Raw genomic sequence first — 15955 nt, 5'->3', positions numbered from 1 at the left:
TATATGTTATCAATTTTGTTATGTGTATTTGAGGCAATGGACATTACATATGTATATGTCTAACATATACATAAGTTTTGATATGTTGTTAGATATGTAATGAAATGCCTAGTTTATATACATCATTTTTTTTATGTATATGTTATTATTATACATAGGTACTGTATATGTTTTGAGCATATAGACTTACATATGATGTCTTTTTCATTTCCAATAGGGTCTGAAATACAGGATAAAAAATGTCCCTGCGCATTCGTTGCATTTCGGTAGTTATTGCAACCTCGATTTTGGATCAGACATAAAGAATTATCTTGGTGAAGAAGTTCAAAATCTTTTCCGTCAAATAATATTTGGTTCCTTTTTAGACATGCCTCAGTGTAACTTTCAGGGTCAGATTTCCAAACATTTACTAATGCTCGAGATAGAGCAAGACAACCTGGATGAAATTCACGTTTACATATAGGAAACTATTCTCAATTTTTTATTATTGAGTTTGCTATAATATCCGGACCTAAATGTACAGACAACATTGAGGAACACCTTTATACTGAATCGTCAAAGTCCGTATTAATGGTGAAGTGTTTCCAGATGCAAGAAATTCTATCAAAATGTTTATTTTTGTACAACGATTCAAGTTGGGAAACTTTGACAACAATACCGATGCTTTGAACATGTCTATACTTTACTTCATGCATACTTTTGTGTATTCACAATGTCATGACTCGAGGCTACCCCTAGCCACGACAATGGTGCTTATGGTCACAAGTGACCATAAACTAACCCATGAACTGGTACTTAATGTAAGCACAGAATAAAATGGCACTGATATAAATATATGTAGAAGATAAGCTGATAAACTATTAAAAAACCAAAAATGCTGAAATACGTAATATAGTCATATCTGTAATAACTGATAAAAATTGAAATTAACTGACTGGCTATCTAACTGTTTGTCTAAAAATCCTCTAACTGACTGAGGAGTTGATGGGACATGCCCCAAACTAACTTCATCTAACTGAATATAAAAAACTTCAAAAATAACTAGAATACGCAATCATGTCCTCGATGGATGAGGACTCACCACTACTGCTGCTGGTACTCAGAGATGTCTAGGAGTGATCAGGAAACTGCATGTCCGAACCTATGTTACAAGACAACATAGCACAAAGAAACGTATGCGATCAGTACTTTGAATATACTGGTATATGAGATGAGGTCTGGCTGAAATGCATGTGGTACTGTGCAAATGATATAAGGACGAACTGAACAACATGAAATAACTGAGCATGAATGCATGAAAACTATAATATCTGAGAATGCAAGGCCAAGAATATACATATTTATGAAATAATCTGTAAACTGAAAGACTGAAATATGTATAACTGAATAATTGTAAATCTATATGCTTTGGTCAAGCGAACCTGAACTGAATATGCACTGAATACTGTCTTAAGACTGTGAGAGGTATCACATAATTGACATTCTCCAATCTGAGCTAATTGGGGTCCAACCTGTAACCCCAATTGAAAGGGTGTTAGTACCGTGCCATGGGTTCTAACACTGGCTATGTGGATCCACTAAAATGGTGTCCTGAAGGACCAAAGAGTCACCCTCAACTAGTAGGTTCTCTAATGAGATATGTGTCACCCTCAACTGTTAGGTAAACACCTTGTCAGCCCTCAACTGGCAGGTAGACATCTCTAACCTTACATTGGCTACATAGTTTTGTAACTCGGGGACTGTTACCAAGGGTCACATCCTCTATTGTCAGGTGTGCCCTTATCCTTGAGTTCGCTCGGTGCTAAATCCTACTCCCAAGTGAATTGACACTGGAACTGAACTAAAATAAGCTTGACTGAATATTATTTCATAACTTATAGTGCTCATCATGATTACACCAATTGAGTAAATAATAGAATTCGTGATTTAACTAAATCATTGCTGAAATAATCTAAATTTATGTAAAAACACTTAGGTATTGTGTAACTAAATGATCACTTAATGTAATAACAAGCTTAAAAACTAGAGTAAAAGATCATGGTTCAAAACCCATAAACATAGACATTCTATCAAACATGTGGGGATCATGGTTTTAAACATGGGAATACTTTAAATAGGTGTAAACAACATGAATACATGATTGAAATCATAAATTGTAGATTTAACATGGAATTTACTTGAAATAGGACATGAAAGACTCAAATTCAATGCATGAATAAATCGAATCTTGCATGGAATTATGCATGGGCTGAATTGAATTAAAATCACCATGAAAACATGAATTAAACCCATATTAAGCAATACATAATACAATAATGATAGAAAAATCCATTATTTAATTCTAAAGAGGGGGTTTTGGGCTCCATGGGTAAAAGGACCCATGAATGAACACCCCACATACCTTATGCTTTTAACTTGAAAGGAAAACTTCTATTCTTGATGCTTTCTTGAGAGTTCTTGAACTTAGGGAACTTGAATTATTGATTTCTTGGGGAGAAAGGAATTGAATTCTTGTTCTTGGGGGAGGGAGAAGGTTTTCTTCAGAGGCATTTGAAGAAGAAGGGGAGGGCTCTTACATGAGAAATTTTGAGGAAGATGGGCAAATAATGCACTTTTGGATGCTATAAATCGTCTTTTGGACATTTAGGGTTGAGGGGAAAGGACCAAAGTAATCCTTGAGCCTTAAGAAGTTAAAACAGAGTAGGAATAGACCAGGTTTTGCACCTATTATCCCAGGGAAGTATCCCCCACGACGCTTGCTTTATCTCAATGCAATAACCCGGGTGGCGCAGGCTTATCATGCGCTCTCACGGCCTCTCACATAAATGGCTTTAACTATTTGCTTGGGTATCGGATTATGGCAAAATAGGTATAGTTAGAAAGATGAATGATTTATCTATCATTTCGTGTGTATTGATCTAAAAAAGTCCACGTATATCAAAAGTTATACACGTTCAAAGTATACTCTTGTAAAATCAAATACAAAAATTTGGCCGAGTCAAATGCTCTTAGCTCAACTTCATTCTAAGTGATTCCTACAAATATTTTTCACCTCAAAAGTACTTCACACACTAGGATAAAGATCATGAATTATGTATTCAAAGAAAAATCTTGGGATTAGAGGTAGCACTTGTAAGAACGACGCTTCAAAGTGTAGCCCAAAAAATATGGGGTGTTACATTATCTCCCCCTCAGAATCATTCATCCTCAAATGGGACTGGTTAGACTTATAGTACAAAGATAATTGAGATCATATTTTGTATATGCATAACTTGGAATATGATTGCATAACTAAGTCTGAGCATGATACATGAACTGAACCGATTTCATAAATACATGCAACGCCATGAGAATGGCTATGAGGCTGAGATAAAAATGAGAGAGTCAACTTATGAGTAATCATTACCTCAAGTTTGATTTGGTTTCATCAAGAAAAGATGAGTGTTTTAGGACTTGAATACTCACGGTATTATAATACACCCCCAGGGATATTTCATCCCCCGAATGATACTTACTTGGCTGAAATACTAAGGAAAGACTGAGACAATGCACAAGACACTTACAGACTAAATTAGTGCTGAATATATGGAATCTAAAACTGATGCATGATGCATAAACTGAGCCAAATTTGTAAATTACCCATATGTAAACAAATTACCTCTTGGAATAACCATATTCATGAGTGTAATGACCCTTCATTGTTTGTGTTCTTGCTTATTTCCACTAATAGAGCTTCTCTATACCCATCCTAATTCATAAGTGACTTGCGGGAACTGATAGTTCAGTAACCTGATAGTTCGTTAGGTTTTTGGAACCACTTTCCCAATTTGAAGTCTTCGGTGATCCTAATTGACCACCAAGCAAAAACTTTGGTAATAGACCCTAAATACGAAATTCAATCTCGCCAACGTATGTGGAACATCAAAAACTATGTGATTACATATCTTATTTATTTGAAACAGACCTAGGAAGTATCTCGAGGTATTGGCCATAGCTTGAAACCAAGTTCCAAGCTTCAGCCATGCCTTGCATAGATTAAGATGTCGCGTTCGTGAAAGATAGGGCACGACTATGGTACCACGATCACAGATAGGAGGGTGGTCCAATCGCGAGACCTGAGGGTTGGGCAACCCTATTTAAAGGCTGGTTTCACAAAAAATTAGGCTATTTTGTGCCTCCATCTTTGGCTAAAATCCTAATGGGGTGTGAAATCTTCTAAGTGAGTCTTGTGGGTTGAATTGGAGTTTAAATAACTTGTGCAATTTAATCTTGCTATAATCTAAGGTAAAATGTCTTCTAGTTTGGCATTGATCATGATTTCTTGACTCAAAACCCCTAAATCATTGAGGATTAATTGTAGCCCCAAATTTAATTGATTCACTCAAATTGTTTGAGGGTTATAATTCCCTAAAGATAGTTGAACAATGGGTTGGTCTTGGAAACTCTTTTTCCAATGGTAAAACCCAATTGAGGGTTTGGTGTCATTATGGACCCATGTCATAATGGTGCCATAATGGGTATGGTTATTCTTGTTGTAATGCTTATAGATTGTGTTATGATAGCTTGGCTTTGGAAAGAGGAAGCTTTAAGAAGAGGAAAGCAAAATCTTATTGGTACGTGAGTTTCTTAAACTCAAGTTAGGTTAGGCTTACTTGTAGACTAGATTAATCTTGATTATAGTATAATTGTTGATATCTTGCGCGTTTGGGCTGCGTTTTAGATGATAATTGATTAAATGATGAGACTTGTGGTTAGTTGGTTATTATAGGCTATTAAACTTGAAAAGTGTGATGTTTGACCTCTAGCCTAGTACCTTGGATAGTCCTACTTGTAATCTCATGACTAGTATGAGAATACGTTAGTTGCTCTAGTAGATAAGGGCGATGTTGTTCACTAACCTTAAGGGTGTGTTGACATATAAATTGCTTATTTAGGAAATGACCTTGGTGATTGGGTTTACTTAGAAAGAATACTTGAAGAAGATTTCCCCTAGAGGCTTAATAAGGATTGATAAGCCCTTATGGTGTGATTTAGATAGCTAAGCCTAATTCTGGGTAGAAGTTAGTCTTGTGATAGTAAACCTTGGCATTCTTTGGATTTAGGTGTGGGACTTGACCCACCTTAAGCTTGAACTATGAAATCCCTTACAGACCTAGATACTTGATAAATGTCTAAGTTACTTTGTTTGCATATTGATTATTAAACTCGATTATCAAATTATAGATATGGTCAATGGTTGGATAATGTATCTACTTGATTGATTACTTTCTGGTCATGATATGGATAGCCTTGGAAGAGTGGTGGTTATATATATATATATATATATATTGTATGAATACTCATGCTTACACTCATTTTATGTTGAGATGATTAATAGCAAGGTAGAATGGTAGATATTATGTTACATCCTTATTACTCCACTATTATGAAATAATATGTGTTCATGGACGTGGCTATGTATGTGTGTATATGTTGTTGCCTTGGGAAACATTGATGTTGTATGATACCCGCTGAATCCGTAGGATATGTTAATTTTATGATGATACCCGGTGAATTCGGAGGATATGTTGATGTTATGATGAAATCTGGTGAACACGGAGGATATGTTGATGTTATGATGATACCCGGTGAATTCGGAGGATATGTTGATGTTATTATGATACCTGGTGAATCTAGAAGATATGTTTATGTTATGATGATACCTGGTGAATTGAAGGATATGTTGATGTTATGATAATGGCCGGTGAATTCGGAAGATATGTTGATGTTATGATAATGCCCTATGAATTCGAAAGAGGGTAAAGAGGTTATGATGTCGTGTGGGGCAAATTTACGTAAATGTATGAATATTTGTAAGGTTAGGCCATGTGGGGCCAAACCACTTATGTTCTTGGGACATGTTGTTTTTCTTGATCTAAATAAATGGTTATTCATTCTTTTCATATATTCACTAAATAAGAGACATGAACCTTGTTGACTCCATTTGATAATGAGAGGTAAAATATTCCTAGTATTTGGTTAAGGCTAATTGACATGCGTAATCTTATGTGGAACCTATGGCTCACCTAGTAAATCTACTTGACATGGACTAATGGTTCTATTATGGAATTTCACCTAGTAAAGTGGCTTAGGTGATAACTAGTGGTTTCTACTAAATGTCTATGACTTGAATACTAGAAGTCTAGTAAACTAGTTGGTGAACCTTACTTGCTTAAAATATGAAAATTAGTCCTTAAAGTTGTAATATGCTTAATGATAATAGACTTAGTATTGCATGATTAATCATTAGGTCAACTTCTAATATGTGATATTGAGGTGGTTTAATTGGTGACTTATACCATGGAAATACTAGTTAGACAATGGCCTTGGGATAGATGAATAACGAATAGTATGGGTAACTTGTATCCGTTCCTTAAGTGATGGTTAGTAACTATAAGACTTGTAATGTAGTGGCTTATGGAAATGGAGGTTAAATTCTATAGAATAAAAGATGGAGTTTCTCAATGAGCTAGAGATTTAGTAACAATATAACTATGATATAACAATATTGGTTTTATTGTGATTAAATTACGGTATGGATATTGAATGTGGTTCTCGGTAATAAGCCATGGCGGGGTTGTGCTACCCGTGGATCCGGCAAGTGTGGAGTAGTTATGCCTTATTGTATTATTGGTTGATCTTTTGTTGTACTCTCTGATGGTATGGGACGCTGTGATGAGTTCTTGGTTGTGTTCTTTTACATGTACTTCCCGACGGTATGGGACGTTGTGGTAAGTCTTGTGTTTTATACTTTAGTATGTGTATGTGTTGAATATGAAATGACATGATTGATATTGGGTATGTGACTTTATTCTTCTAAAATGATACTTATTTGATATGATGATTATGAAGTCTATTGATATAGTATATCGTGCTATTGCCTTAGTAGTATAGATATTGTTACAGTGATATGGGAGAAGATTCAGGTTCGATCCTATACCTTGACTTTAAGTTATTTCTTACTTTATATCATCTTTGTATTACAATTTAGCTTAGTCAGCCGATGATGCTTACTGAGTACCCCTGTTTTGGTACTCATAATTTGCTTCTATATATTTTGGTGCAGAACCAGGTTCTAGTTGCCGTTGTTGAGTTGGATTCGTGCCGCGTTGATCATTCGTAGATAGGATGAGCTCTTGGAGTTTGAGTTGCCCTCTTTTCTCTCTATCTTTATTTGTCTTTTGTTTTTAAGACAAATATATGAGATTAGTTAAGACATCTTTGACTTTGAGTTGTAGATTCTATTGTTAAGTCTAGACGCTCTTGTGCTAATACTATCAGGTCTTTGGATAGGTATTTGAATATCGGTTGTATTTAGGTCTGGCATGTTATTGTTTATATTATGTTCACATATAGGGTCCATGGTGGACGTTTCTATCAAGGTAACCCATTGCATTAGCTCCAGGTTATGGTATCGGCTGTGGAATGTGGTAGGTGCTATCATGACTCAAAAATTGGGTCGTGACAATGAGACTCCGGGTAGTATGACTAGATGGAAAGATAGAAAACCATAGGAACTTGTCCGTCCGCTTGCTAGACTGGATTATTGGTTATACGGACTGAATCATACTGAAAGCTTACACTCAACTATACATTCCACTTCAAAATTGCACTTCACTTGAGGCTACTTAAAATATTCACATGGGGACTAATAACTCTATCTACTGAAGTCCGAGCTGAACTGAATTCTCTCACAATGATCAAGCCTACTCGAATCTACAAAGTCTACACATAACACTGTAATACTAGTCTGAACCATGAATTCAATACCCTGTGCATTTTCACCACTTCCCATCTCAAGAATAATTCTTCGTACCACTCTAACAACTAAATTCAACCCCTTACTAGGAATTCAATAACACACAATGCATTTATCCACTTATACACCAACATGATATTCAAGCCTATCTTTATAACCACACATGAACTTCTAGGAATAAAACCACAAAATCATATTTCTCATATTCTCTAAAACTCTAACAATAACAACTTTCTCGCACTATTCTTCACAAGACACACATGGAGTTCTCAATTAACCATGACATACATCAAGAGCTCTGCCTCAATCATCCTTCACACTTATAACCTGAGATACAACAAGAATGAAACAAACTTTCCCCAATATGAGATATTTACTCTCTCCCATCTAAATAATTATTCATCACCACTATAATTACATAAGAAGAGGTCACCGAAAGGTTAGACCATGAGGACCTGAAACATGAAAGAATACTATGTATAACTTGGACACTTAACCGAGGCCTGAAGAATAGAGTACCAAAAGCATGAATTCATCAAAGAGATATAAACTAGGGATAATCATGACATAATCTTAATTTTGCTGATCATTAAGAGCGTACCATGTGTACCTGTAGCTGAACATTCTATAAAGCAAGAGTACATGAGTAATGAGCTGCATAACCTGAGTTTGGAGTTCACGATTTCATGGAATATGATTTGTACTGCTGAGAGAACTGGAACTCCTCATACTAGGATTTGGAAGCGTACATGATTCTCTGGAAAGTGCATAAATATGAACTATGATCATAGGGATGACTTGTTAGGCATAAGTAGATGTCGTGATGACTGAAATACAACACTTTACACTAAGACAAGAATGGGTTGGGTATCTTCCTCCCTTACTGCTATTCTACAACACACTGGCATTACTACTAAAATTTGAGAGCCTGACTTGATTACTTATTCTATCATCCCCCCTTAGGTTTAAGATATCATTCTATGTTTGTGAACCCCTTAATAAATTCAAAACTGAATTACAACCATTTTACTCGTGTCTAAGATATAAAAACACACATAGATAATAATCTCATCTTGAAGGACTACACCTAACAATGTAAAACCCACTGCTAATACTTCCTTCTAAGATAGAATTCTTAAATTTCTATAGTCCAAACAATCTTCATACAATAGCGTAAACACCAACTAACTTAGAATTTTTAGGGGTAACACTTGACACTAAGCTCACACTATCAAGAGTTTTAACTATTCTTTCGATTAGATAAATCATACAAGATTCAAACTTAGATTCTAACACTTAACATGGATATCCCCAAACCTTTAATGAACCACATTGTCTTACATTATAGCCTACTAATATCAAATCGCTAAACTTATATTTCTCCCTACACCATCAGAATTACCATCACCCTAATATACCCAACATCAACAACATATAATTTTGATCAACATACATAAATTCTTACATACACTGCAACTTCTGGGTTCATTCTTCTAACTCTATATCATATGCTATCAAAGGATTCTGAGAATAGATATGAAAGCACATCTGACTTTGTCTTAAAGCGCGATTTTCATGAACATCAATAAAGTCTTTCAAACTTTAGAACTTAAAAGCACTACTTGGATACTTTCTAGACCATGTGTAATCACATAAATGTCAGTGGAAACTGTCTGAGAAAATTCTATCTATAGGAATTTAAGCATTACTATTTTTGTTGCCTCAAGAATAAGGCATAGTTGACACAAATGGATTAATATAGGAATCTGCATAAGTTCCTTAGAGAACACTTATACTGCACGATCTGAGACAGAAAAGAAGGGAAACATTTCCTAAATACCTTATAGCCTCTCAAGGAAAAGTACAAATGTCTCCGTACCATTCTGCAAGACTCTACCAGACACAGCTTTATAGACACCCTAGGACACTTGAACTATATGCTTTGATACGAAGTTTATCATGACCTGAGACTACCCCCTAGTCATAACACGATTCTTGGAACCATAAGTGATCCTAAGCTAACCCATGAGCTAGCATACTGCTTAAGAAATTGATTCAATATATTAAATAGCTAGTTCTGCTATGCAGAAACATAATCATAATGAAATCTAAATAAGTATGTAATTGATAAAAATTTACAATTTGATAAAACTGAGGAAAGAACTCAAATTACATGACTGACTCTGACTGGAATCTATGAAGCCTCTACTATATAGACTATGGATAGCTGGGACATTCCCCCAACTACCACTAATCAATACATATGGAAAATAAAAAATACAACACAGTACAGGAACTAAATCTTATTGGGGTCCCCAAAATAGGAGAACTCATCACCTGCTAGATGAAAGCTATAACTGCCTGATTATGATGCGTAGGCTATAATTGGTACCAACATTATGAGATAAGGTAGAATATAGACATATATGTGGATCAGTACTTCTGGAATGTACTGAGTAAGTGGGGGTGAGTGGAATACAAAAAACTAAATAGGTATAAAATCTTAAAAAACATGCATGCTAAGTGTTAGTAGATTCACCAAAAGAGTAAGATAAACTAAAAGCTGAATTATCTTATAACATGCATAACAAATATAATCTGATAAGCTAGTGAATCACTACACTTTGTTTCTTAAAAACTTTACTTTTATAATATAAGTAGAACTGAAGCTGGAAAATAGTAAACCATGGATATTGTATGAATACTGGGTTTGAAACTACGAGAAGAAAACTGACATAATTTGAGTATCTGAATATACAATTATACTGAGCATGAATGCATTAACATAGAAAACCAAACATAGCCTGTACTAAGATGATCTGATTAACTGAATGATTGACAGCTGAATACTAAATAACTAACGCCTGAATACTGAATAATTGGTATTTGTATACTGATTAATTGATGATTGAATACCGATTATATAAGACTGAACTATACTTAGTTTGAATAACTGGACTGAAACTATGGAGTACTATGCATATAAGGTAAGGACTAACTGAACAACATGAGATAACTAAGCATGAATGCGTGAAAATTGTAATATCTGAGAATGCAAGACCAAGCATAAATTTTTAATCTAAAATAAGTTAGAAATCTAAAAGACTGTAAACTGTATAACTTAAAGTCTGTACACTTGGTCAAGCAAACCTGGAATGAGAATACACAAAATGCTATACTAAGAATATAAGAGGTATCATATAACCAACATGCTCCAATCTAAGATAATTGGGGTTCAACCTGTAAACCCAATTGGAACGGTGTTATTACCATGCCATGGGTACTAACACTGGCTATGTGGATCTACTAAACTGGTGTCCCAAAGGACTAATCAGTCACCCTATACTAGAAGGTTCTCTCATGAGATATTTATCAACTCTAAACTGGCAGGTTGACATCTCAAACCTACACTGGCTACATAGTTCTATAACTCTGGGATTGCTATTAAGGGTTACATTCTATACTGGTAGGTGAGCCCCCATACCTGGGTTCTCTCAGTTCTAAATCCTACTTCTAACTGAATGACATTAGAATCATAAACTGGTATATACATCGATGACTGATATGCTCAAACATGGTATTCTGAAAACTGACAGTTCATGCATAATCTGAAGTAACTATGAACATGTAAATTGATGTTTTTAACTTGAATTAAAACTGGAGAGTTCATTATAAAAATGATAATCTGAATATGGGAATACAATCATGATTCTAACTGACTTGTTACTTGAAAACACAAATATGTAAAAATACATAGGTATTGGGTGTTCATAACCCATCAACACTGAATGAGTATATAATAAGATATCAAACTTGAAACACTGTAATAAGCAATTATGATTCGAAGACCCAAAAGTATAGACATTTAATCAAACACTTGGGAATCATGGAATTAAACATAGGAATGTCTTAAAACATGTAAAAACAACATGATTACATGGATAAATTCACAATTCAATATTATGACATAAAATTCAATTGAACACAACATGGGAAATCAAAACTTGAGACATGAGATAACCAATCTTTTCTTGGGATCATACTAGGACATGAATTGAGTCACATTACTAAGAAGAAATATGATTTAAATGCATCTTGAACATATAAACTTCATAATAAATGAAAAAATCCATATTTTAATTAAAAGAAAGGTTTTTGGGCTCCATTGGTGAAAAGGGACACATGGATGAACTCTCACATACCTTAATAGATGATTTCTTGAAGTTTTTTTTGTAATTAAAGATTTAATCCTTGTGTCCTTGAGAGGAAAAACTTGAACTTTATTCATTGGGGAAAGGGGAGGGCTCTTACAAGAGAAATTTTGAATGGAATATCATGCACCGTACGCTTTAGCCAAAATTTAATGCCTCAAATCTTCAACACATGGAACACATAACCTGCCTTGACAACGTAACACACCATCTCCCCCTTGGGAGAAAAACTCTACTTTCTGATCTCTAACTAATTATTTTAACCTAACTAAACTTTGATCCCTATCTTACTTTTCCTTTACTTCGGCAACCATTAAAGATTTAGAACCATTATGAACCCATACACTACCTTCAACTGAGTCAACTAGCCGAACACCTAACTAGAAAACTGATGAACCTCATGGAAGAACTTCTTCCTATCCTCCTCAACATGAGAAACACTTGAAATGCCCGAGACTATACCCTTAGCGTCACACGGTGCTTACAATCTTAAAAGACTACAAGCTAACCTATGATTGGTACCTACTGTGAGCACTGAATATATTACTGAATGGAAGAAATCTAAAAACAAAACATAAGGTTCTTAAACTAATAATATCATAATCGAGTATAACTAAGAATAACATTTGAAAATTGAATAACTGACTACGTTAGTTTGAAAGTCTCTAACTTTCTGAATATAAAGTGTATGGGACAAACCCCAACTATTTTTGACTAAAATAACTACTAAACTATTAAAATACTGAAATAGATAATCTATCCTCAAAATATGAGGACTCACCACTATAACTGTAGCTGATAGTCTGATTACTAAGTACGGTCAGGAACTTGAGTATCCGAACCTATGATATGAGACATCATAGACCAAAAGAGAGTGTATGCATCAGTACGCAAATGTATTGGTAAGCTAAGTGAGGTAAGGCTGATGTATGATAACTGGATAAGAGTACATAGAAAACAATAACTACTAAACATACAGAATATGCAATACTTCATATATAGGTATACATCATATAGATGAGATTATATTGAAATTGAGTACTGAATTTTGCTGGCTGAGTATCTGATAACTGATATCCATGGTTTTATGAAATTGACTGAGTTCCTTACTGAATACCGAGAGTGAAACTATAATTCTGGGAATGTTCATATAACAGACATACCCCGTTATAGACTGATTCGGGGTCCAACCTGTGACCTTAGTTGGAAGGGTGTTAGCACCTTTCCATGGGATACTAACAATGCCGAGTCAACCCTAATCTGGAAGAAATACTCATGAAATGTATATGTGATGGCATCAATCCAAGTCTGGCAGAAGGATAACTTATCCTATGTTGGCTATGTAGTTCTATAACGTAGGGACTGCTACTAAGGGTCAAACCCTCTGTTGGTAGGAATTCCCCTATCCCTGGGTTCGATCGATGCTGAATCCTACTCCAAACTAAATTGACACTAAACTGATCACTAGAATATACAAGGCTTGACCAAACTGGCACTGATCGTGTTGACTGACTGAACTGGACTGAGTTTATTGAGTTATGTTATTGACTGAGTACTACTATTTTTGAACTTTACTGGGACTATTCTATAACTATTGCAACTAAGTAAGCAACAAGATTTTAGGTAATAAATACCCCCAGGACTCGATAATATCAATAATTAAACATAAAAAATCTTGAATGCATAACAATAGTCAATTGTTCACAATTCATTTACTGAGACATTTTGTCAAACACTTGGATGTCATGAACTTGTACATGACTGAGAACACATGATAACATGTCATGATTACACTATTCAATTCACATGGACATTCTATCAAACACTTGGGGTACATGGTAATGAACAACACATAAGTATCATGACTACAACTTAAACTTGTAATTTCAAGAGTTTTAACATAGGAATTACATCAATAAACATACATGCTATCTTATGTTCATGAAACTTACAGTTAAATCTTGAATTAAAACCCATATAACAACACAAACATGAATACAACTCAATTTGCGCATGACAATAATGAATCTAAAAACTTATAGTTTTAAAAGAGGTTCTTGAACTCCAAAGGTGGAAAGAAACCTAAGTATGAACACCTAACATACCTCAATTGTTGATTTTGTGAAGATTGTTAGTGATTTATTAGAACTTTAAATTAGACTTGATGATCTAGAGTTTTGCTCTTAGGAGAATTTGTGGGATAATGAGTGAATTTTACCCTTTGAGAGGCTTAATTTTGTGATATAGGTGGGTCAAGATGGGGGGAAAATAACCCCATTACCCCTACAAACCCGTTATTTTGTAAGAAAAAGTGCCTAGTGATGCAGTGGCCGATGCTCCGCATTGATAGTACTAATGCGATAACCGATGCATCGCATCGATGGTGCCGACGTGATAGCCAACGCTGCGAGTCTATGTTGGCTTGCTATTTTGGTCACCCAAATGATGTTCAAAAAATTTAAAACTTACCCAAGATGACCTATTGACATCCCTAATCATGGATCAACTTAAAAATCATCATTCTAAGGTCATAAGGATAAAAAATAAGATCATCCAATTATGAAGGCTAAAAATGGTTCTAAGTCTATGAAGGCTAAAAATGGTTCTAAGTCTTAACACTTAGATGAATTTTTCTAAGTCTGGGACCCCTTTAGTACAAGCTATATGGGAGTAAATTAAACTAGAACTTTGTGGGGTCTTACAATATCTTCCCTTTGGGAACATTCATCCTCAAATGAGACTAACTAAACCGAGGAACTGTTCTTACACTAACATGCATAACTGAAGCATGACTGAATTCTGGAGACATGGCACGTGACTTAATTATTTCATAAATGCATGAATGATACAAGAATGTTATACAACTATGTTGAGAATGGAATATAGTAATGCAGAGGTAAATGCAATAAGTAAAACTGATTTCATACGTAATCTTAAAACATGCATGCTAAGTGTAAGCAGACTCACCAATAGGCTGGAGTAAGCTAAAAACTAAAATATCTTAAAGCATGAATGACAAGAATACTCTGATAAGATGGAGAATCTCTACCCTTAGTTTCTGTAAAACTTTACTTTAATGATATAAGTAGAATAGAAGCTGGGATATGGTAAAACATGGATACTATATGAATACTGAGTCTTTAGCTATGTGATGGAGACTGTCATAACTCGAGGATCTGAATATACAATTTTACTAAGGACCAATACCTAAACATACTGAACCAAACGTAGTCATATGCTAAATTATCTAAGTAACTAAATGACTGCTAGATGAATACTGGTCATGTGTGGCTGAACTATACTTGGTTTGAATAAATAAACTGAAATTGTGGAGCACTATGCATATAAGTTGAGGACTTTCTAAACTACATGAGATAACTAAGAATAAATGCATGTAAACTGTAATATCTGAGAATACAAGACCAAACGTTTAATATGATTCTGAAATAGTCTGTAATTTAAAATACTGATAACTGAATAAGTGATAACTATATGCAATGGTCAAGCAAACCCAAAACTGAACTGATTTTCATGAATACATTCACTAACATGAGAATGGTTGTACAATTGAGATATAAATAAGATTGTCAGCTTATGAGTAAATATTACTTCAAAATGATCTGATTTCATGAAAAAAGATTCGAGATTTAGTACATGAAAAGTTTGGGATGCTTACGGACTGAATCATGACTGACTATTTGAGATCTGAAATACGATGGATGAACCAAAATGGATCCAGAATTTAAATGGATGCAAACAAACTATTTCTTGGAAGGAATATATTTATGAAACTTTAGATAGTAAGACTAGATTCGAAGATGAAAACATCATAGGAACCTGTCTGTCTGACTGCTAATCTAAATTACTGGCTATACAGTTTAACTCATACTGAAAGCTTATACTTAACTAGAGTGTTTCTTTGGAACTCTTTATAAGAAGTTCAAAT

This window comes from Capsicum annuum, chromosome 7, assembly GCF_002878395.1.
Source record: "Capsicum annuum cultivar UCD-10X-F1 chromosome 7, UCD10Xv1.1, whole genome shotgun sequence".
Classification (NCBI taxonomy): domain Eukaryota; kingdom Viridiplantae; phylum Streptophyta; class Magnoliopsida; order Solanales; family Solanaceae; genus Capsicum; species Capsicum annuum.
Note: the sequence above shows the minus strand (reverse complement) of the source record.